Source organism: Schistocerca nitens, chromosome 11 (assembly GCF_023898315.1).
Source record: "Schistocerca nitens isolate TAMUIC-IGC-003100 chromosome 11, iqSchNite1.1, whole genome shotgun sequence".
Lineage (NCBI taxonomy): Eukaryota > Metazoa > Arthropoda > Insecta > Orthoptera > Acrididae > Schistocerca > Schistocerca nitens.
This window is the reverse complement of record NC_064624.1, coordinates 60,763,640-60,786,228: the sequence shown is the minus strand read 5'-3', so window position 1 is coordinate 60,786,228 and position 22,589 is coordinate 60,763,640. Positions and strand designations below refer to the sequence as shown.

The 22,589-nt window shown below is 37.7% G+C and overlaps 1 long non-coding RNA gene across 1 annotated transcript; it reads left to right on the top strand.

The window, feature by feature from the left end:
* Positions 1 to 867: 867 nt before the first annotated feature.
* LOC126213316 (uncharacterized) lies at positions 868 to 22,214 on the top strand. The gene is made up of 3 exons (XR_007541138.1): positions 868 to 992; positions 2,926 to 3,012; positions 21,826 to 22,214. It is a non-coding gene; the product is annotated as an uncharacterized LOC126213316 (long non-coding RNA).
* The last annotated feature ends 375 nt before the right edge of the window (positions 22,215 to 22,589 follow it).

Genomic DNA, 22,589 nt, shown 5'->3' with positions numbered 1-22,589 from the left:
CTGTGGTGTCACTTCAGTATTCCATCATCTGGGGTGTCATATTAGTTGCACATGTGCACTCGGCTTAAATCATGAACGAAGATTTACTACAAAGTATTTCACGTACAGCACTATTAACTTAAGAAAACTCTGAGACATGCACTTTTGTTCATGTTGATACGCTCTGAAGTTAGGGATGAGGGATTCTCTGAATGCTAAAATTGTATAAAGCATTGCTTTATTTAAATTTGTTTAAAATCTGGTAGATAGTTCCTTAAGACAGTATTAAGCTGACATATCATACATTCCACATTACACTTCAAGCCTTGAGAGTCTCTGTTTCCATTAGTAGTATTATTTTTAAAATTTAGATATACAGTATATATTTTTTGCAATATTGTTTTAGTTGAAGCTTTGTTATATAGCCGATTGGGTGAATAATGTTTTTTTTTATTTATGTGACCATAGGATCCATAAATACTGTAGAATTATTTGTAGATTTCGAAACCATACTTGCAACTATGAAAAAATTAATAAAAAACACATAGTTTCCCATACGACTTTCGTGAAACAGCGAGGTGGCGCAGTTATAGCACAATGAACTCGCATTCCGGAGGACCACGGTTCAAACCCGAGTCCAGGTTTCCTGATTGGGTTTTCAGTGACTTCCCTAAATCGCTTCACGCAAATGCCAGGACAGTTCTTTTGAAAAGGCACGGCCGACTTCATTCAGCAACGGGACCGATGACCTCACTGTTTGGTCCCCTCCCCCAAATTAACCAACAAACGACTTTAATTTTTTTCCTAGCAGATATGCAGCTCTGATTCCAAGAATATTAGAACGACCTCCGTGGTAGGTTCTTTCTTCCGCATTTATTGACTTTGACCAGAGCAGCAGACGCTGTGTAGTTCGTGTCATGCGTTCGTACGGTATTGTGTTGTGTTTTCTGTGTAATGTGTAAGTGATTTGATGGTGGAGACAGGAAATCACGGAAAGACAGATATTGAGTGTGGTACTAAGTCAATACTTAATTTGTATTGTCATTACAGCTAACTGCCTCGAATGAAGTAGTTTGCCAATGCCTTGTAATGATGCTATAGTAACTGTTCGTACAATTATTATATTAGTTTAATTTCATTTATTGGGCACATTTGAACGATACGTTTGTTCCACATTTAATTCTTGTATCATCCGTGGCACTTGTGGTTATGGTTTGAGATAGCCTTAGAATTTCGTAACTAATTATTTCAGGTTATGTGTATCAGAACCAAACACTTGTTATTTTCAGTGAGCTTGTGTTTCCGCATTGCGAGCAGGAGGTGACTAGTGTTTAGACAAACGTATTAGCGCACATTACGTACCTGTGCTGTTCGGCAATTACGAAGAATACCAGATCGACGCGTGGGTATGTAATATGCTTGCTGTTTTCGTTCTGTCCGATAAAATTGCTAAATGTTTCCCGTGATTTAGCAAAAGAACCGCCAGATATTTTGATGTGTTGTCTGTAATTACCGGAAAAGTGTCTATATGCTGTGGTGGTTAGAGAAAGTGAAGGTCAATGTGAAATACTTTGTTATGGACGAAAAAAGGCCCTCATGAAGTTCACACTCACGCTGCATTCATATTGTTATATTTACTTGCGTTGTGCATGCGAAGTTCGGTAACAATATTTGTGAAGGAAGGAATGGGGACAGTAAGAGTTTACTGTAATCTGATCTGTAGTTCGCCCGGGTTGTAGCGCAAACAGTTGTACTGCCGATACATCAGATTCGTTAGCACACGTTAATACAGAGTATCAGGGATTCTTATGTTGGTATGAAAGATAATGCTGTAGAGGGAATTCATTGTGTTGCGTTTCCATGGATTTTCAATGTGCCTATGTGCTCCATAGTTTAGTAAATAGTGTTAACTGCTGTTTGTAGTAATGTGCACGTTTCAATCTATGGAAGGATATGGGAAATGTAATTGACTCTGTAAGGCCTACTGGGTATGTGTAATTGTCACTGACAAAAGCATCCCGAAACACAGACCATTGTCATGGGACGCTTATGAGAAAGTAATTTCACTAAGTCTTGTTAGAGGAATTTACTCGTTGTTAAATCTTGACAGTCAAGAATCATTTATTTTTCTATGCAACGTGCAGGCAGCAGTGTGTGTTTTTTAGGGACTGGGTAACGATTGCAGCATTGCTCTATATTGAGTTGATAATGTTGAATATAGATGACTGTATAAGGAAACAGTTGTTAAAAATACATACTAAACTGACTGAAAAAAAGAAAGTTCTGTCTGTATGGGTGGATTTTCATGTTCTGCTTTTCTGAATACCATGAGCAAATATGGGTTTATAGATTGATTGAAAATGCAGCCAGTATGATTGAGAAATAATTCTTTTCTGTTCTTGCATACGTTGCTAAGAACATAATTATAAACCTCTTACATTCCTCTATATATTAAGGAATTTGCAGGATACATTGATAGGTTTCAATATAGCCCGAGACTCATTTTAATCTTTTATTCTTCATACATAAAATTGTCTACAGTGAATAGATTTGTCTGGTGAACTCACTTTATCTTAGTTGCTTCACATGACAGTTAGAAATTTACGTGGAAAAAGAAAGTCAGCTACCATATTCAGAAAAAGACTGATTACCACAAGCAAATACTACTAAGTAACAGCAGTATCTGAAAGTCATTTGTTTCCATTGTGTGGGGGTTTTTGTTTTCTCTCAAATTGAGTTTTGTTTTCCATTAATGATACTGAGGCTTCAGAGTCCTCATAACCAGCAAGTTGTAAATTAGTTCATTTTGTCAGGTTCTTTGTCCCTCAGCCATTTTTAAATTTTTCATATGCATCAACTCATTTGCTGCAGCCAGAAAATACTGCCTGTGCACTATGTCGAATAATGACACTGTAAACATATCACTTTTGCTTTCTTGTTTTTCAGTGGCTTAGGAGGGCAATCATGGACTGCAAGGGAACTAGTTGGGTGAAAAAAGAGGAGAATGAAATATATGCTGAACCAGAATCCTTGGTAAATAGCTTCTTGTATTTTTTACCATTGTTTCATTAATTTCTTTGTGCAATGTGTTGTGTAAACAAGCAGATTACATGTCCTGTTTGTCAGATGAAAAATTTGGTATTGGCTGTTGGTTTTGCTTCTTGACCAAATGAAGTTGTGGCTGTTGGCTGTGCAACATATTTGCAATGGATGGTGTCTTGTAGTATATGATGCTGCTCTCTAATATTTAATATGTTTCAAATTTTCTGCAGCTTATTGTTAGTGTGATGTTGGCATCCCAGTGGTCAATGATCACATGTTTACTGTCTACTAGGAAATTGTCAAATGTTCTTGAGTTGTGACGTTAGCAATCACTTGGTACAAATTAATTTCCTGCTTTGAGATTTAGTTCGGTGTGTTGTTAATGTCTAGATTTGTTCCTTTTTTAGAAAGAGGTATTATTAATGGATATGATAAAGTAATATATGAGTGGACTCCACTTGCTAGAGTGCTGATGATTTAGCTACTACTGTAGATCAGTTGCATGGTTCGCTGGACAAATTGATCATATGCTATATTTGTGGTCAATTTTTAAGTTCACCAAGTCGCTTTCTCAGACAAGAGGGATATATATATATGTGGATTTATTGCAAAGACAATATTTGGCAGTCTATTCGTCATGGTCCCTGATGGAGAAATCTAAACTCATGACCTAAAATATTTTTATCCTGGTGTAAAATTTTTGCTATTGTTCATCTAATTGGTTTTATATCCTCAAAGTTATTGTTAGCAATATTACCGTACTTGATCTGTTTTTGTTTTGTCAGTGGGTATTCAGAATCTATTAAATATCGGGAAGTGGTAGGGGACCAAGAGTTGTTGATGAAATCCTTTGAGGAGCTTAAATACTATTAAATGAAAGAGCAGTTGGTAGTGTAATGTACAACCCTAAAAAGGAAATGGTGGTAATGCTAATACTAAAAGGAAAAAAGGAGTGTTACAGTTTTAACTGCAGAATGTTGGAAGGTTTGCAGTGCTCTTTAACCAGTAGATCTTCACATTACCACTGTAAATATTTAGTATCAAATAAATTACTTAAATGTTAATATAATCTCAGAGTTAAACTGTGCGAGCTCAAGTATGACATGTCTGTAACATACAACATACGCTTACAGGGTTGTTGATCATAAAAGAAGTAATTATAGCAGAATGTCACTGTCAGCTTCAGGCAAATTAAAACGTGCTGAAGTTACTGTTAGAGCTTACTCCTTGATTCAGTTTTTCTGGGATTAGAAGGATTTTGAATTTTCCAGTGTGTGGCCATCAACATTTTATGGAAAACTCACTCCTCATTGAGCTTGTTTTGAAAATATATCCTTCATTTCTTTCTTCATCAAAGCACTGTAATTTGTTTTATGTAGCTAGATCAAAACACTCCTGTGAGACTGTAAAGATGTCATTTGCTCTGAATCGTTCATCTTGAGAGTTTCTCTAGAAGCAGTGAAAACACAAATGTACACTCGCACTAGACAATGTCATGTTGTAAAAGTAGCATTGTCAGGTTTTTGTTAGTGTCAGCTGCCAAAGTCTGCATCAAGTAGGACCTTCCTCCCCCCCCCCCAAAAAAAAAAGAACAAAACCTTTGTGCTTTGAATTTCTGACTTACCTTTCATTCTATGAACTTGGTGTATGTAGTGTCGTGCTCATATTCAGGGTGTTCATTCTTCTAGTGGTATTGTAGTTCGTGCATTGATATCAAAATGTCAGCAGTTGGTAAAGGCAAGTAGTTGTAGATACAGCACACATGCCTTTGCTGTACCAATCCTCTTATCTCTTCTTTTTGGAACACCTACGGAAGTGAGGACTATATTGCACCTTCATATCATGTGTTACATCTGTATTGTAAATGTATCTGTTTTTCCATTAGCTCAAAGCTGTGTAACTGAGCAATTACTGTTCAAGCTTTTCATGTGAGGTTGTATCTGAACTGGTCCAATGGTGACAAACAAAACTCAGTTGCCTTAGTTGTGTTTTCCAAAGAACAGAGAAATTAAAATCAAACTTTGGAAATGTCAGGATAGAGTAATGATATACAAAGCATGTGTTCCAACTCAACACATTGAGGAGACCTTAGGTTGCAGGTAGGTAGAATGAATTGACTGCTAAATATTTAAGCTTTTGGACAAAGTAATTCATATGAAATACGGAACAACACTAGGCCATGAACACATCTAATGTGAGTAGAAATCTGTTGGAGTGAGAGGTAAAGAGGTGCTGTGGGGTGGGAAGTGAGGGATAGCAGGGTAGGGGTGGAGGTGATGCTGTGCTGCCTGTGGTATTTGTCTGTCAAGGACATGGGGGGGGGGGGACAGAATAGGGCTGCTAGGTGCAGTGTTGGGAGGCTGTGTGTGTGTGTGGGGGGGGGTTGGAGTTGTGGGATAGGCGTGTGCAGTGCTAGAATGAGAGCAGGGTAGGGAATAGGTGGGGTGGAGCATACAGACTAGTCAATGTTGAGGCTTATGGGGATGACTGATATGTTGTACGAAGAGTTTCCATTTGCACAATTTAGAAAAGCTTGTTATGTGTGTGTGTGTTATTTTAATGTGCTCCCAAAGATGGAATCTTTGCTCATCTTCAATCTACCCTGCCACAAAAGACACCAATCATTTCCTTCACTGAGCTCCACAGTTCCTGCTCCTTTACCATTTGGCACCCTGCTCATCATTGTCAGTGCTATCACCCTCTATGATGACATCCCCAACACCCATGGCTTTCTGTTACTGAACAGTACCTTTCCCAGTGTCTGACTCTCTCCTAACCTACAGCCCCTTCCTGGTCGCCATGACCAACTAGATTCTAACCCACAATTCTCCATTGAAGGCACTGGCTACAAACAAATCTACAGCACATCAAAGGGCATTTGTATGGCACCCTGTTCTGCCAGTTCATTCATATGCCACCTAGAGGATTCCTTTCTATCCACCCAGAATCACAAACCCTTCACCAGATCAAGATTCGTTGATGACATTTTTATGATCTTATTGGTTTGTTTATTGAACAAGATCTGATTAGGCCCATCAGGCCCTCTATTAAACTGGACCATGGTTTCACAAATACTGTACCCTTTTTGTATCATATTTTCCCGAAACTAAGTTTTAATATGACAAATAGTTTTACAATGATTTAGGTGTTTCAATTAGCAATGTCAGTGAATAATACTATGAACTAAAAGTTAACACTGGTAGTACTTCTACTACTGCAGTTGATACCACTAGTGGTGCTAGTAGTGGTGGTGATGAAAGAATTTGAAGGAGTGCAAGGTAGATTTTATTCTGATACAGTGTGTTATGGGGAAAGGAAATGTAAGGAGACTCCACCAGCTAAGAATATTGGGAAACAATGTGGTTGCAAGGAATATACTAATGGTCACACTGAGGCCTGCACAGTCTAAAATTTCCTTTCGAGCGTTTCCCCAGAAACAGATCTCCCATGCCTTGTCTTGTCAGTCACAAATACAGAAGTGTCCAATTCCACCCATCTACTTTGTTCCATGACGTCACAAATATGGCAGAAGCAACCATACACTAAGACTCCAATGTGGCGCCTATGTAAACATGACCACTAACACGAAAATACAATTAAAAACCAAAACACACACACACACACACACACACACACACTCACTCACTCACTCACTCACTCACTCACTCACTCTCCCAGTGCACAGTGCACGTATTATTTTCCCTTTCTCTGTTTCTCTCCTCCCCTTCCCCTCCCACAGTACAGCTTCCCAAAACTGCCATTAGGAACCCATACTGTCTCTGCCACATCCTTGCGTGGTGTCACAGAGAACACATTATCTTCCCCCCACCCCTCCTCCCACCTTTACATTGCTATCCCTCTCTTCTTGCCCTGTGCCGCCTCATACCTCACAACCCACCCTAACAGATTGTTGCTCATGCCAAAAGCAGATGGTCATGTCTCAGTTCTTGGAGACAGTGGCTGTGTGTGTGTGTGTGTGTGTGTGTGTGTGTGTGTGTGTGTGTGTGTGTGTGTGTGTGTTTCTATTTCAGAAGAAGAGCTTTGTCCAGAATCTCAATTTTTAACACTCTTTCATTGTACATTTCTGTGAGTCAGTATAGAAAGTAAACGTGCCAAATTTCATGTTGATGGGAAAGTTAACTGGGAAAAACACAACAACCAAATCTGGAAGAAAAGGCCTCAAGATTGTTCTACCTTATGTGTAAACTGAGAGTAGTGTTTGGTTGTAACACACTCTGTATGTCATATTTTGGTTCCTTTGTCAGATAAATGTTTATTCCACTGATATCAGTGACATAAAAAAAAAAAATCCATGGAATATGCTAGGCAGAACGTATAGTGCTGCCTGTATTTGTTTACCAGGCTTAGAATACTAGTAGTTTTTGATATGTCTATGACTCTACTGTTGGCATCAGGAAGAATGGTAAGGAATGTGTTGCCAGAACGCAGTTTACAAACAAGATACTGTAAGTAATGCAAACGTCCACATCCCAAGGCATGGGCTAGCAAGAACAGGAAACTCTCACAAAGTGAATGACCTCAAAAGTTTTATTTATTATTCCCCCCCTGCTTCATCCACATCATTTTAAAATTTCAAAATAAAACTGTGTGATTGGCTAATAGAAAATCCATGTTACAATTAGTTGAGCCGGCCGCGGTGGTCTAGCGGTTCTAGGCGCTCAGTCCGGAGCCGCGTGACTGCTACGGTCGCAGGTTCGAATCCTGCCTCGGCCATGGATGTGTGTGATGTCCTTAGATTAGTTCGGTTTAAGTAGTTCTAAGTTCTAGGGGACTGATGACCATAGATGTTAAGTCCCATAGTGCTCAGAGCCATTTGAACCATTTTTTACAATTAGTTGTATGGTGTGGGTATTGTTGATTTCAATATTAAAGATTTTGGTTGTACCCACTGATTTCACTACTCTACTGTTTTTTTATATGATGAAGCGCATTTCGTATAAAATAGTTACCGATAAGTAAATAAAGATTATGGGAGTAGGAAATATGATTCAAAGTAGCAGCATAGGAAAATGAAGTGCAAGATGTTAATAAATTTTCAAATTTCTTGTCACTGATCATTTATGTAATTTTTAGATCACTACAATTGAAATGCACCTTACTGACTGTCACTGAGAAGGCCACTCTGAAAAGAATGGGTCATTTATTCTTTGGAAGTGTCATACACTTAAAATATGTGATAATTTTTGTAATATATCTAAAATTGTCTTCTTAAAAGAACTCCTGGCAGATTTTTAAATGGATGAGCAAGTGAACCAACAGGTAATTCTAGAATTTGTGTGACTGTATGAAATTAAGCAGTGTTATGTTATGACTCAATTTTGGTGAATATAATGTAGATTGGCTTGGTGCACTTGCCCATGCTAGAATACCCTCCACTAACCTCTTAATCTCTGATGACTGTCACCTCCTACATCCATTCAAACTTGCTTCTTGTCTTCATGCCATAGTCTCCCTCTACACTTTTTACCCTCACATACCCCTCCATTACCAAACTGACTATCCCTAGATGCCTCAGAATTTGTGCTATTAACAGGTTCCTTGTGTTAGTGAAATTGGTCCCAATGTTCCTTCCTCATTTTTTGTTTCGTTTACCCATCAAATCTTCAGCCTTCTACTGTATCACATTTCAGATGCTTCCATTCTCATCTTGTCTGAATTGCCTATCATTTATGTTTGACTTCCATACAGGGCTGCACTGCAAATATCTTCAGAAAAGACTTCCTAACACTTAAATTTATATTATATGTGAACAGTCCTCTTTATTAAGCACATGTTCATTGATATTGCTAGTCTTCACTTTATTTCTTTCGTACTTTGGCCATCATCAGTTACTTTGATGCCCAAATAGCAAAAGTTGTCTACTACTTTTAGTGTCTCATTTTGTAGTCGAAACTCAACATTGCCTGATTTATTTCAGCTAGATTCCATTGCTTTTATTGATGTTTGTCATACAATCTCCTTTAGTGATGATATCCAATTTTACTCTTCAGAGTTTTACCTTCCACACATCCCTTCATTGACAGTTTCAAGATGCCTGTTTTGTTTGATAGAATTAGTCATTGGTAAACACACAGTTTGCTTTACTTTTTTCCAGATTTCCTTCGTGTCTTCGTCGTACAGAGTGCATATCAGATGTAGGCTACAAGCCTGTCTCATTTCCTACTCAATGCTTCCCTTCCATGTCTTTGAAGTCTTACAACTGGTGCCTGGTTTCTGTGAAAGTTGCAAGCAAACTTTTGCTTCCTGTCTATTTATTCTGCTGCTGCGCAAAGTCCAAAGGGTGCAGTCAACTCCACATTCTCAAAAGCATTTCAGTAAATCTGCAAAAGCTGTAAACACAATTTTGTTTTCATTGAACTCATCTTGTAAGGTAAGCCATAGTATCAGTATTGCCTTGTTAAATGTTTCTGGTACCCAAAGTGATCTTATGTAAGGTTAACCCTCTAAAAGCTTTTCCATTCTTGCAAGCATGTTATATTAATCTGATAGTATTCACACCTGTTAGCACCTGCCTTTCTTCAAATTTGAATTATTGCATTCTGGTTGATGTATGACTGTACGTCAACTATCTCATATGTTGCACAAAAGTTGAATAATTTTGTCATGGATGGCTTTCCCATGTATCCCAATAATTCTGAGGGAATGTCACCAACTGCAATGGCCTTGGTACTACTTCGCTCCTTCAGTGCTGTATCAAATTCTGGTCATGTTATGATATCTCCAGTCTTGTCTGCAACTACTTCCTTTTCCCATTTTGGAGCAAGTTTGTTCCCCTTTGCCCTACAACCATTCTTGTTTAGCCATATTGCATCTTCTGTCAACATCATTCCAGTAATGTTTGTATTCCCTTTTGTCTGCTTAAATAGCTACATGTTTGTATTTGCTCTTCGCATCAATTAAATTCAGTATCTCATGAGTTGTGAAGGTATTCGTACTAGGCCTTACTTTTTACCTATGTTTCCTCCTGCCTTCGCTGTTTCATCTCAAAGCTGCCTATTCATTACCTAGTGTATACTTACCCTCTATCACTTTTTGCCTAATGCTCATTTTAAAACCATCAATGAGTTTTGGTTCATTCAAGTTTATCCAAATGCCATGTACTTAAATTCTACTTTTACCATTTCTTCCAAATTACTCTGCAGTTAATAAAAACAACTCTAGCCAGAGTCCACATCTATCACTGGAAATGTTTTGTAGTTTAGAATCCTGTTTTGAAATCTTTGTTTTTGACATTACATAATCTGTCGGAAACCTTTTGGTTTCTCCATGTTATTCCACATACACAAGCTTCTTTCACGATACTTGAAAAAAGTGTTTGGAGTGACTAATTCATGCAATGTGCAAAATTGTACCAGGCGGCTTCCCCCTTTGTCATTTGTGCCATTGGAGGTTCTCTTAACTATTTTGCATCCTGTTCCTACTACTGAATTTCATTACCTTCTAGAATTGGTTTTCATCTTCCTTAGATATTGAATAATTACTCATCAAACTTTTTCCTATTCCATTATTCTGCTGGTCTGGTTGCCATTTCTACCATTGTTGTATTTTCTTCATGCCTATTTCAGCTATGGTAATTCAGTGACATTGCTGTTGATAATAGCGTACTCATGTTCCTATTTTCTTGCTCACTACTAGGGCCTTCCCTGCATGATCCCTATATGATTTTTTGTTGATAATCTAGTACTGATCTGACCAGAACTCCTGTCCTTTCTGCCATTGCACTTCGGTTCGTACTACAACTGAATACAAACTATCCATTTTTGCTATTTAAAGTCTCTAACCTTCCTAGGCTGTTGTTGTTGTGTTCAGTCCAGAGACTGGTTTCGTGTGTGTGTGTGTGTGTGTGTGTGTGTGTGTGTGTGTGTGTGGGGGGGGGGGGGGGGGAGGGGGTTTGAGGTTTTCGGGCGCTAAACAGTGTGGTCATCAGCGCCCAACTGGTTTTGTGCCACTCTCCATACTACCCTATCCTGTGCAAGTTTCTTCATCTCAAAGTATGTACTGCAGTCTACATCCTTCTGAATCTGCTTAGTGTATTCGTCTCTTGGTCTCCCTCTTTGACTTTTACCCTCAACACTGCCCTCGTATACTAAATTGGGGATCCATTGATGCCTCAGAACATGTCCTACCAACCGATCCCTTCTTCTAGTCAAGTTGTGCCACAAATTCATCATCTCCCCGATTCTATTCAGTACCTCCTCATTAGTTACATGATCTACCCATCTAATCTTCAGCATTCTTCTTTAGCACCACATTTCAAAAGCTTCTCTCTCTCTCTCTCTCTCTCTCTCTCTCTCTCTCTCACACACACACACACACACACACACACACACACATGCAGAGAGCTAAGACCACACTGCCAAACTGTGGTCTCAGCTCTCTGAGACTGCGATCATGCGAGGGTGCACGTGTCTACTGCTGACAAAGGCCTTAATGGCCGAAAGCCTTAATTGTGTGAATCTTTTTTATTGTGCCTATTGCGACTCAGCATCTCCGCTATATGGTGAGTAGCATCTTTCCTTCTCTGGTATTGTTACATTCCATCCTGGGTTTTCCATTGTTTGATGTTTGCTTCTATGCTATTCTTGTTAAACTGTTAGTTGTCTGTGTCGTCCACTTCCATACAAGACTTCACTCCATACAAATACTTTTGGAAAAGACTTCCTGACACTTAAATCTATACTTGATGTTAACAAATTTGTGTTCTCGAGAAAAGCTTTACTTGCCATTGCCACCCTATATTTTATAATCCTGTCTACTTTGACCATTATAAGTTATTTTGCTCCCCAAATAGGAAAACTCATGTACTACTTTGTGTCTCATTTTCTAATCTAAATCCCTCAGCATCACTGATTTAACTCAACTACATTTCATTATCCTCATTTTGCTTTTGTTGATGTTCAACTTTTATTCTCCTTTCAAGACACTGTCTCTGACACAATTACAATGTCATCGGAGAACCTCAAAGTTTTTATTTCTTCTCCATGGATTTTAATTTCTGCTTCAAATTTTTCTTTTGTTTTCTGAACTGCTTGCTCAGTATACAGATACAATACCATCAGGGATAGGCTACAACCCTGTCTCACTCCCTTCCCAACCACTCTTCCCTTTCATGCCCCTTGACTCTTATAACTGCCATCAGGTTACTGTACAAATTGTAAATAGCCTTTTGTTCCCTGGGTTTGACCTCTGCAACCTTCATAATTTGAGAGAGAGTATTAAAGTCAACATTATAAAAAGGTTTCCCTAAGCCTACAAATGCTAGAAATATGTTTGCCTTTCCTTAATCTGTATTCTAAGACAAGTTGTAGGGTCAGTATTGCCTTAAGTTTTCAAACATTTTTATGGAATCCAAATTGGTTTTTTCCCAAGGTCAGCTTCTACCAGTTTTTCCATTCATCTGTAATGTATTCGTGTTAGTATTTTGCAGCCATGACTTACCAAACTGATAGTTTGGTAATTTTCATGTCTAGTTTGGTAATTTTTACGTCTGTCAACACCTTCTTTCTTTGGGATTGGAATTATTATATTATTTTTGAGGTCTGAGGGTATTTCACCTATCTCCTACATCCTACTCACCACATGGTAGAGTTCTGTCAGGTCTGGCTCTTCGAAGGCTATCAGTAGTTCTAATGGAATGTTGTATACTTGCAGGGCCTTGTTTCGACTCGGGTCTTTCATGGCTTTGTCAAATCTTCTTTGCTTAGAACTGGTTTTCTGTCTGAGCTCTTGATATTCATCCAAGTGCTTCTCTTTTCTCTAAAGGTCTCTCTAATTTTCCTGTAGGCAGTAACTATCTTACCCCATAGTGATATATACTTATCCTACTAAGGTATGTAATACTCCACACTCAGACATATAGAGTGCCTGTCCTGCTTTTCCTGATAACATCCCCCTGTGTAGCCTCTGCTTGGAGATCTGGATGGGGGATTATTTTACCTCCAGAGTATTTTGCCTAAGATAATTTTGTACAGTAGAGCTGCATGCTCTTGGGAAGAAAAAAACAAACACAGCTGCAGTTTCTCTTTGCTTTCATCCACTTGCAGTATTGGCACAGGAAGTTGGTTAATGCTACAAGGCCAGGTCAGTTGATCATACAGATCATTGCTCCTGCAACTGCTGAAAAGGCTTTTGCCTCTCTTGAGGAACCATGTGTTAGCTTGATTTCTCCTCAGATAATATGTATTTGTGTTTGCACTTACTGTTTTCAGTATCGCTCACATGCCAGCAACCCTACCTTGGCAGGGTCTGTGGTTCATTTGGTGTGGGGGCTGTGCACTATTGTTTAAAGTGCTGTCTTGGAGCAGAAGAAATAGTTTTAGCATGTATATTTGTAGAATTACTTAGTTATCTGTTTGAACATAAATAACAATTCTGTGATACTGTATTGGTACACATACAAACAAACAGATGAAAACTGTTGCTATGTCTCAGATTTGAGGCTGTAACTCCTGGCTTCAGGATCAGTTACTTTAACAATTACCCTAACCAAGCATCCCTCCAGGGCTGCCAAGGGGATGTCACTTGTGTGTCCTCATAGATTTTCATCTTAGGTTCAGGATTTGAAGGTCAGCAACCAGCCAATAATTTTGTAAAGCAGTATGACACAGTTCTCCATAGAAGTAGAAACAAGAAATGCATTTGGCAGTTGGGTGATTTGTGAGTGCTGGTAAGTATAAAAAATTTATTATACAGTTGTCTGTAGATGAGTGCATAGGATAACAATATAATAATCATAAAATTGGTGGTTCAGATAACACTGATTGCTACCAGTTCTTGTTTTATTTACATTCCATATGTAAAACAAATGGTAATTTTAATTCATGCTGAACCATACTTTATTAAAAAGTTATTTTTAATTATAAGTTACATAAAATGCAAGTATTGTTGAAAAATTACAATTTGGTACAAAAATGGAGAGCATCAAATTGAAAATATAGAAATCTCGCAGAAATGTATCAAAATTTTTGTTTTAATACGTCGAATGTTGAAAAAAAAATGTAATTTTTACTAAGCTGTTACAATTCAGTATTTGTTAAATTTGCGAGTTGTTAGTAGACATGGAAGTTTCTAAAAATTAGTAGTTCTTACTAGAAGATTCGAACCAGCAGCTTTTTCATTAAGGTACTTTTGTGCTATAGTCTCAGTTACCAGCAGTTGTGTTAATAATTAGGAAATATTTTGTAGTTGACAGCACTCAGAAATCTTCTGATCTTCAATGTCAAATTTTTGTAGTTGTTTGGTAACTGCATAGTGCTGGTTTAGGGAATTGATGTTCCAGCACAACTCCAAATACTCTAAATCTGAAGGAAATTAAAGAGGATGATCTGAAAGATACCCTTTTCAGTCAAGTTCTTATTCTTGCAGGGGTGTGCCCATAATGGTTAAGGTGATAGCCCATAAAATGCAAGAAATCCAGGTTTAACTCATCAGTGCAGCCAAAATTAATTTTTACATCTGCTGTTACATAGATGATTCTCTAATATTAGGCAGTCATTGGATCAAATTGTGAATGTTTCTGATCAGCTTAAATCATCTGGTATTCAAAATTGTGTTGGCTGACGGCATTGCAGCAGAATTGTGAGTGAATAGAGCAATTGATTTTTATTATCAATGACTGTAGGATCCATTTTTACTCTTGCAGAGGAACTGTTTTCTTTCCAAAATCATATAGGAGATCAAAATTATCTGCTGTTCAGGTCTTTCGCTCCAAACATGTTTCCTGTGCCTCTTCTTACAAACTGCAATGACCTGTGCATTTTTATTTTCTCATGAAAATCCACTGTTCCATAAAGTTAACACTTCAATTGCCAGAGGTTGTTCTGCAAGATCCACTTGTTTTATTTAATCTGATGGCTGCCACTTCAGGTCTAGTGGTCTACTGTGTAGAAAAAGTTTAGTTTTTCCTTCTCCCTCCTGTCCCCACCTTAGTCAATTATGTATCTGTCATTTTAGTATCCATGCTGCAGCCAAAAATGTGAAATGCATTTTTATGCTCTTTAGTGGAGAAACTTTGTAAGGCAAAGCATTGTAATTGACTTTTGTGTTACTGTCTTCTGTTCTTCTACAATCTGCATCATTGTCAACTATCAACTGTAGAGATGTCTTTGATCCTTTTTCTAACGTTTTTGTTCAGAAGTTCTGGGGTCTTCGTTTTTTGTTTCATGTTTTGCAAGATATGATGTTACTTATAAATTAATGGAAGGCTTCTTATATAAGCTGTCTTGGTGGTTCTCATATGTTCAACTTCTGGTTGGCCATGGGGATTCAGGGGATTTATCTTCATTTGTATTTGCTGTACAGATCTCTCCTGTCATGTAACTATGTAATGTTAACATTTGCAGGTCCTCACTGTATTCCACAACATTCCCCATGCTGGGTGTATTGGCTGTTACATCATGTTTGATCACCTTACCAGGTTTGTTAGGCAGAAGTATGTTCCTATCTTTCAGAATTTGTTTTTAACAGTAGCAATCTGTGATGCTTCAGTAGTCCAGTGCTCATGTTCCAATCTCTGTATTTAGAGAATTTATTATTTTGGGCATGTTTATTGCTAACAGGATAAATATTTTCCTGTTGTGTGTGTTTTCTAAACAGTTACACAAGCAAATTTTTGGAAAACATGTTTTGTAGATTTTCACAGGAATTTTTGTTCACAGCTGTGCTAATGTCACAGGATGTGATTTTGAGATGAATGAGTTCAGATTGTCCTCTGGAAATTTAGATCTATGTTTTCCATGGATTCTCGAAATCTCTTCAAGGAAATGGATGGACAGCTCCTGATAAAATGGCATGGCTCATGTTGCTTATATTTGCTCAACCTCATGTCGTGTTGTACGTTATTGATGTAATTTTCCTCTCATCTTTCTCCCCATCTGAAGGCATGCATGTTCAGTTATGTAGTTGACAAGTATATATATATATCCTGTCTCTGCAGTATGATGGAGAAATTCGATTTGTATACAATATTTACCAGAGTATATCTTAAACATTAATCTACTATGATGGGTGGATGTTGGAACTCGAAATGGTTTTTTTTCCACATCACATTTGACACTTTAAAATTATTTTTTCCTCTCATTTGATACTTATCTGCATGCAGGTTTCAAATTTCAGTAACATGCAATGAGATAAATGCAGATTTATCTCATTGTACAGTACTGATTTTTCAAGATAATAAATGTATTACTGCCTGTGTTCTGTGGTGCATCTTTCTAATCGGTCCTCAGTATGGAATATCAGATTTTGTAGCTAATCATTTCTAGTTTTCCTTCCAGTATTGTGTGTATAATGCCACTGTTAGTTAATGAAACTCTCGATCTGGTCTTGAGTGCTTACACACTTTTCTAAGAGTAAGAGGATTGCTTCTTGAATGGGTGTGAGGCTACAAATTCAGGTGTTTTGGGTTCAGTCCCAAGCATCATCTGTCACTTTTTCTATGTGGAAAATGACAGTTTCCATTCCAATGTGAAGCTCTAGGTCTTCATGTAACTTATTATGTCAGTGAGTTCAGAAGTTGGAGGAAGCCAGTGGCATACCACATCCAGTAAGACAATGCTTAATAGAGCACTAAGGTGTTAATAACTACTTCTACATCCATACTCCGTAATCCACCTGATGGTGTGTGGCGGAGGGTACTTTGAATACCACTATCAGTTCTCCCTTCTATTCCAGTCTCGTATTGTTCGTGGAAAGAAAGATTGTCGGTATGCCTCGGTGTGGGCTCTAATCTCTCTAATATTATCCTCATGGTCTCTTCACGAGATATACGTAGGAGGAAGCAACTTATTGTTTGACTCCTCCTGAAGATATGTTCTTGAAACATCAACAAAAGCCCATACCGAGCATCTATCTTTCAGAGTCCTCCACTGAAGTTTATCTATCATCTCCGTAACGCTTGCGTGATTACTAAATGATCCTGTAATGAAGCGTGCTGCTCTCCGTTGGAACTTCTCTATCTCTTCTATCAACCCTATCTAGTACGGATCCCACGCCGGTGAGCAGTATTCAAGCAGTGGGCGAACAAGTGTGTTGTAACCTACTTACTTTGTTTTCGGACTGCATTTCCTTAGGATTCTTCCAATGAATCTGTCTGGCATCTGCTTTACCGACGATCAATTTTATCTGGTCATTCCATTTTGAATCACTCCTAATGCCTACTACCAGATAATTTATGTAATTAACTGCTTCCAGTTGCTGACCTGCTATATTGTAGCTAAATGATAAAGGATCTTCTATGTATTCGCAGCACATTTCACTTGTCTACATTGAGATTCAGTTGCCATTCCCTGCACCATGCATCAATTCGTTGCAGATCCTCTTGCATTTCAGTACAATTTTCCATTGTTACAACCTCTCGATATACTACAGCATCATCCGCAAAAAGCCTCAGTGATCTTCCCATGTTTCCCACAAGGTCATTTATGTATATTGTGAATAGCAACAGTCCTAAAACACTCCCCTGTGGCACACCTGAAATCGCTCTTACTTCGGAAGACTTCTCTCCGTTGAGAATGACGTGATGCGTTCTGCTATCTAGGAACTCTTCAATCCAGTCACTGAACTACCTCCAAGTTGTTGAAAGCTTCACTTTTACATTGGGTTTGCATTAGTTTTTGTGACATTTGAGATGTATTTTCCTGAGTACTAAAATTAGGTGACCCACACTTAGATCTGCATTTACCTGCTTATTGTCTTTACAGGTGGTTTTATAATCTAAAAAATGCGTTCTGCATATAACCTGATACTTGCTTAGTTCCTTCTTGACCATAATGCCCTCATGGGCTTTGCAGAGGTACCCTATCATCTTCCACTGAATAACACAGGTCAGAAAATAGGGAGCTGAGATCGTCATAAAATCAAAAAATATTCTTATTGGAGCCTTCACTGTGGCACAGGCAGAGGAAAGAGAGAAGTTCCAACTTAATGTCAAACCCAAGTGATCATAAATAGTGATTGACACAGGAATATAAACATTGTTCTCAGTAAAGAAAAGAATTACAGCTTGAGTGGAGTTCTACGAAGTGGACATAAGATTTTGTGGTGCAACAAAATTGCTTCATAGGTAGGGATTTGGTGATTAGCCAACCTTACTCACAGGAACATAATTTAGTTGCAGATGATAATCTATCAGTACGTAGAAAGATATAGAGGATCATATATAAATTAGAAATATACAAAAATTGGGTAATAGTGAAAAGACATAAATTGTTATGAGATCTTGAAACATGTAGCTGAATAAAAGTACTCACTGATGATGGCAGAAAAATGCTGAATCATTTTTGGGCATTTATAAACAAAAAGTTTCCGTAACAGGTGAATCAGAAATTCCAGTCATTGCACTATACATTACTCAAACTCACCATTGGAATACCACATCTTAGATGGAACTTCGGCGAACACAAGATGTTGACATGCATCTTATTCCCTGTACTTTTATACTCAAAACATTATTTTATTTTTCTAATCTTGTTACATAAATAACTCGAGTTCCTAGTATCATTTGTTGGAAAGATGATGTAGGGATATGCATCAACTTCTCCACAGTGGTATGTGTCACCACATTTCTTCATAGTGGTGTGTATCACTACACAAGGCTGCTGTGTGTCTGAGTCTCACTGTTCTGACACTGAATTTCACAGTGAAGAGCAACCCCTTACTGCTTGGTAGGATGCTGCAGTGAGGCATTCTTCAGGCCCAAATAAGCGAGTTGCATTGGTTTGGGTGTCCAATCAACAGTACTCTGCACATCATGGAGCCAGTACCCTCCCTTTCCTTTTGACTGAAGACAAACCAGCAAAGTCAAGAACACTGGAAAGCTTATGAGCCTGTGGCATCTTGACTGGAACCAGGGGCTTCTGTCATCCCTTAGTCCTTGCCATGGAGACCTGATAAGTGCAGGTACTTTAGATGGACATACGTTACCTTGAAATAGCTTTTATGTGCCACCATTAATAACATAGTTCCTCAATTCAACTACTCCTGTGGACAGGTTTATTAGCTAAACTTCACAAACAGTGCTCCACGTACTGCACTAGTTTATGGTAGAAAGTAGATATTTCTGTCATGTCTCAGGACCAGTTTGTTGGCAGCCAATGGGAAGATATTACATCATAGACAATGCACAGCTGTTAACCATCTGTCCTGCCATTAACATACAAACTAATCATTTTGTGGATGGCCTTTACTCCACAGCATGCTTTTGATACATGTTGACAATTCTGTTAATGAAATATAATCATATATGTGTGTATACAGAACACATGTGGAACTTTGATTTTGAAATTTTATTAATTTTATCTGATATACAATCCTGGTTTTGGTGAGTGGTATTGTCTGCATAGTCGTATCTTCGTGTTCTTCTGCTGCTTACAAGAGGTTCTTGTATTGGGGTGTAGAGCAGTGTTTCACTGCCTCTCTTCAAATACTATTAACAGCTTTCTCTCCGAGATGGATCTATGTTGTGGCAGACTTGATATATAGCCTTCCCTGAGGTTTAGGTTAGCCTCAAAACTAACACTTTCCCCTTATTTCCTGTTTTTGTCCACAGTCCTGCTGGATACAAATCAATATCTGAAAGAAGAGTGCAAAAATAATTCATGAAAACCCAGTTTTACATTGTTACTTTTTTTTGTTTGGCCACTGCAAACAGCCTTTTTCCCTAAACATTTACTTTCATCCCACTCTAACATCTGATATGTCAAGGTAGTTCTTAGATTAAACACTCTGTTTGTCTCTCCATTGAATTAAAAATATGTCATTGGCTACATAAATCGGCTTTTCAGCCATCATAACTTCCCATTACAGCCTGCAACAGGTGTTACCAATATACACTTAGGGGTTGGAGAGGGGATGGCCCATGAAAAAGTTGTACCAGCTTAACTTGGATGGTCATATTTTCCTCCAGGGTTGCAGATGCATAACTTCATTTCCTGTCTGAGGTGTTTTTTAACTTTATAAATAAAAAGAACTTTGCAAAGAACTTATGTGGCTTCCATGTGCAAAATAGTAGTGAGAAGTATTTTAACTAGCTTGCTGCATCAGTGTTTCCACATTCACACTGGGCAAAACCAAAGTACCTTCTTCAAACTTGTAGCTGTCAAGACATGTACTTGATGCAGTCATCTACATGGTGCCATGACTCACCCCACACTACTGTCAACAGTATTTTCCTTATTGTGGTGGTTTGTGACATTATTCCATGGTGTCTAAAGACCCTTATGTCATAATTATAATGTCATATGAACCAAATTACGTTTCATGTAATTGAAAGTTCTGCTGTCAGCCGATTGTAATGGATACATTCAAATGCTCAAATGATATTTGGAGTTTCTCATAAATGGCCAGTTCTATTTTCTTGCAGATTCTATTTATAATATATTGATTGAAATAACTTAAATTCCAAAATAAAAATCAAGAAATGCTATTGTGATGTGTCAAGTGATTCAATGTGAATTCCATTTGAACAAGTCATAGTTCTGACTTCCAATAAATATTAGTAATATCAGGTCCAATATCTAAAAAGGAAACAAAAAGTGAATATTTGCATTACACAGTAAAAATAAGTTAAATAGCAGGGTAGATGAATGGAATTTAAAGCTAATCAAATACTATAGCAAAAAGTGTAGGTTACATAAAACTAACTTTTGTAAAATAGTATGTTTTACTTTATAAAGGATTTAGCATCTGAACAGTATTTTACATGTAATAAGAGAGCTTGCAGTTGAACTTGGACTTATGAAAAGAGTGGAGAGCTCAATAGAATTGTATTACAAGCTTGAAGCCATTGACCACATCACACTTCACCACGTATTTTGCAGGCAATTGACCGGTTTTTCCTACTCCTGCACACTTCAAATGCAAAAGGTTCTCTATTTGGCTTCATTCATACAGCACACAGTTCAGTTTAGTAATGTTACTGGAGTTTCTCAAGTAATGCAATTGCAAATATCATAATAATAATAATAATTCATGTTGGCACCTACATAAATACTGTGAGTAATCAACATCTTCCATTCATAAGCAAATACAGTGCATTTCTGTGCAGATAAATTTATTCAGTTCCTCACAATAATGAATAAATGTTGCAGTAAAACAGTAGAAATTCTAAGATTTGTCACATAGTATGATTTACTTAATGATACCCAGAAATGTCTACCTGCTTATGCAAATCCTGACATGCTCAGTGCCTTGCGTCAATGCTGGTGACTGGGACCATCCCTGGCAGAGTTGCCTCAAATCAAATTACAATGGTGGCACACTTTTTAAATGTTTAAATAATGAATGAAATGGGATGACAGTGGTACTGGTGAAAAGGAGAAAATTACCATGATATTTTACATGGCGTGTGTAATTTTTTCCATGGAATGAAATGTTATTGCATTTGTGAAATTTTCTTTGAGCCAACTACCCACAATAACATGTCTCCCTTGCAAAATGAGCAAAATTTTAGTTGAGAAAAATAATATTGTGTGTGTGTGTGTGTGTGTGTTTGTGTGTGTGTGTGTGTGTGTGTGTAATAGGAGTAGCTGCTTGGCAAGGATGAAATAATTTGTTGTTCGGTTGATGTCTGATGTGGATATCTCCAAATTAAACAGAGTCTTGATTTCAAATGTATGGATCAATTGGAATGAAAGTGAATCTAATTTAACATGACACAGTTTCTTGTTACCTAATGCCAGTAAGTGAATACATGTGACCAATAGGTATTTAGCCCCACAAGATGTGTAACCACCAATCAAGTGCAAGGGACAGAAGCTTTGAATATGCCATTCTTTCTTTTTTCAGTTTCTTGAAGGTCCGCTAAAGATTGGAATGCCTAGTCTCTATATAAAGCAAGACTTAGAACTGAAACAGGAGGATGGCATTGAGCGTGATGTAAGTTTTCACATCAGTGATGTATTGTGGATGAAGTACTGTATGAATATCATGAAATGCATTGGGTGCAGTATATTTCAGTGATCATAAATGATGATACATTAAAACCTAGGATATTAGCACTCCTCCAGAATGTTTATAGCATTTCAATTGACTGTAGGTATATTGTTCGGTTGTTTGTAATGGTATTTGAATGAAACTTGTAGGAAACATAAGTTTATTAACTGTAACCCACGGTAATTTTATTGTACATGTAAATAATGAATGCCTCAAATTTGTTCTTGGAACAAATGTATCAAAGATGACTTCCTTGCAGCAGCTATCAATTTATTTCTCTCTGTCAGAGTTCTATAATAGAAAAGATGTAAGATGTAAGAGGTTAAGCAATCAACTGCAAGCAGTATGTTATCAGATAAGTATTGTGTTTGTCATACTATTTCTTTTCGCTGAAGTATTTAATGAAAAACAAACTGCATTACTGGAATTGTGTTTGCTCTGTGTAAAGACAATGGGTTTATCCAGTATGTATGGCATAAATTTACAGTGTAATGGAACATTGCTTATACCAAACTGCTTGCAAAGAGAAAATGTGATAGCAAGAATTTTTGTAAACAGCATTAAATTTAGTACATTATGCTGATAGTCTGTGAAATTCCATATTAGTTTGATTAACT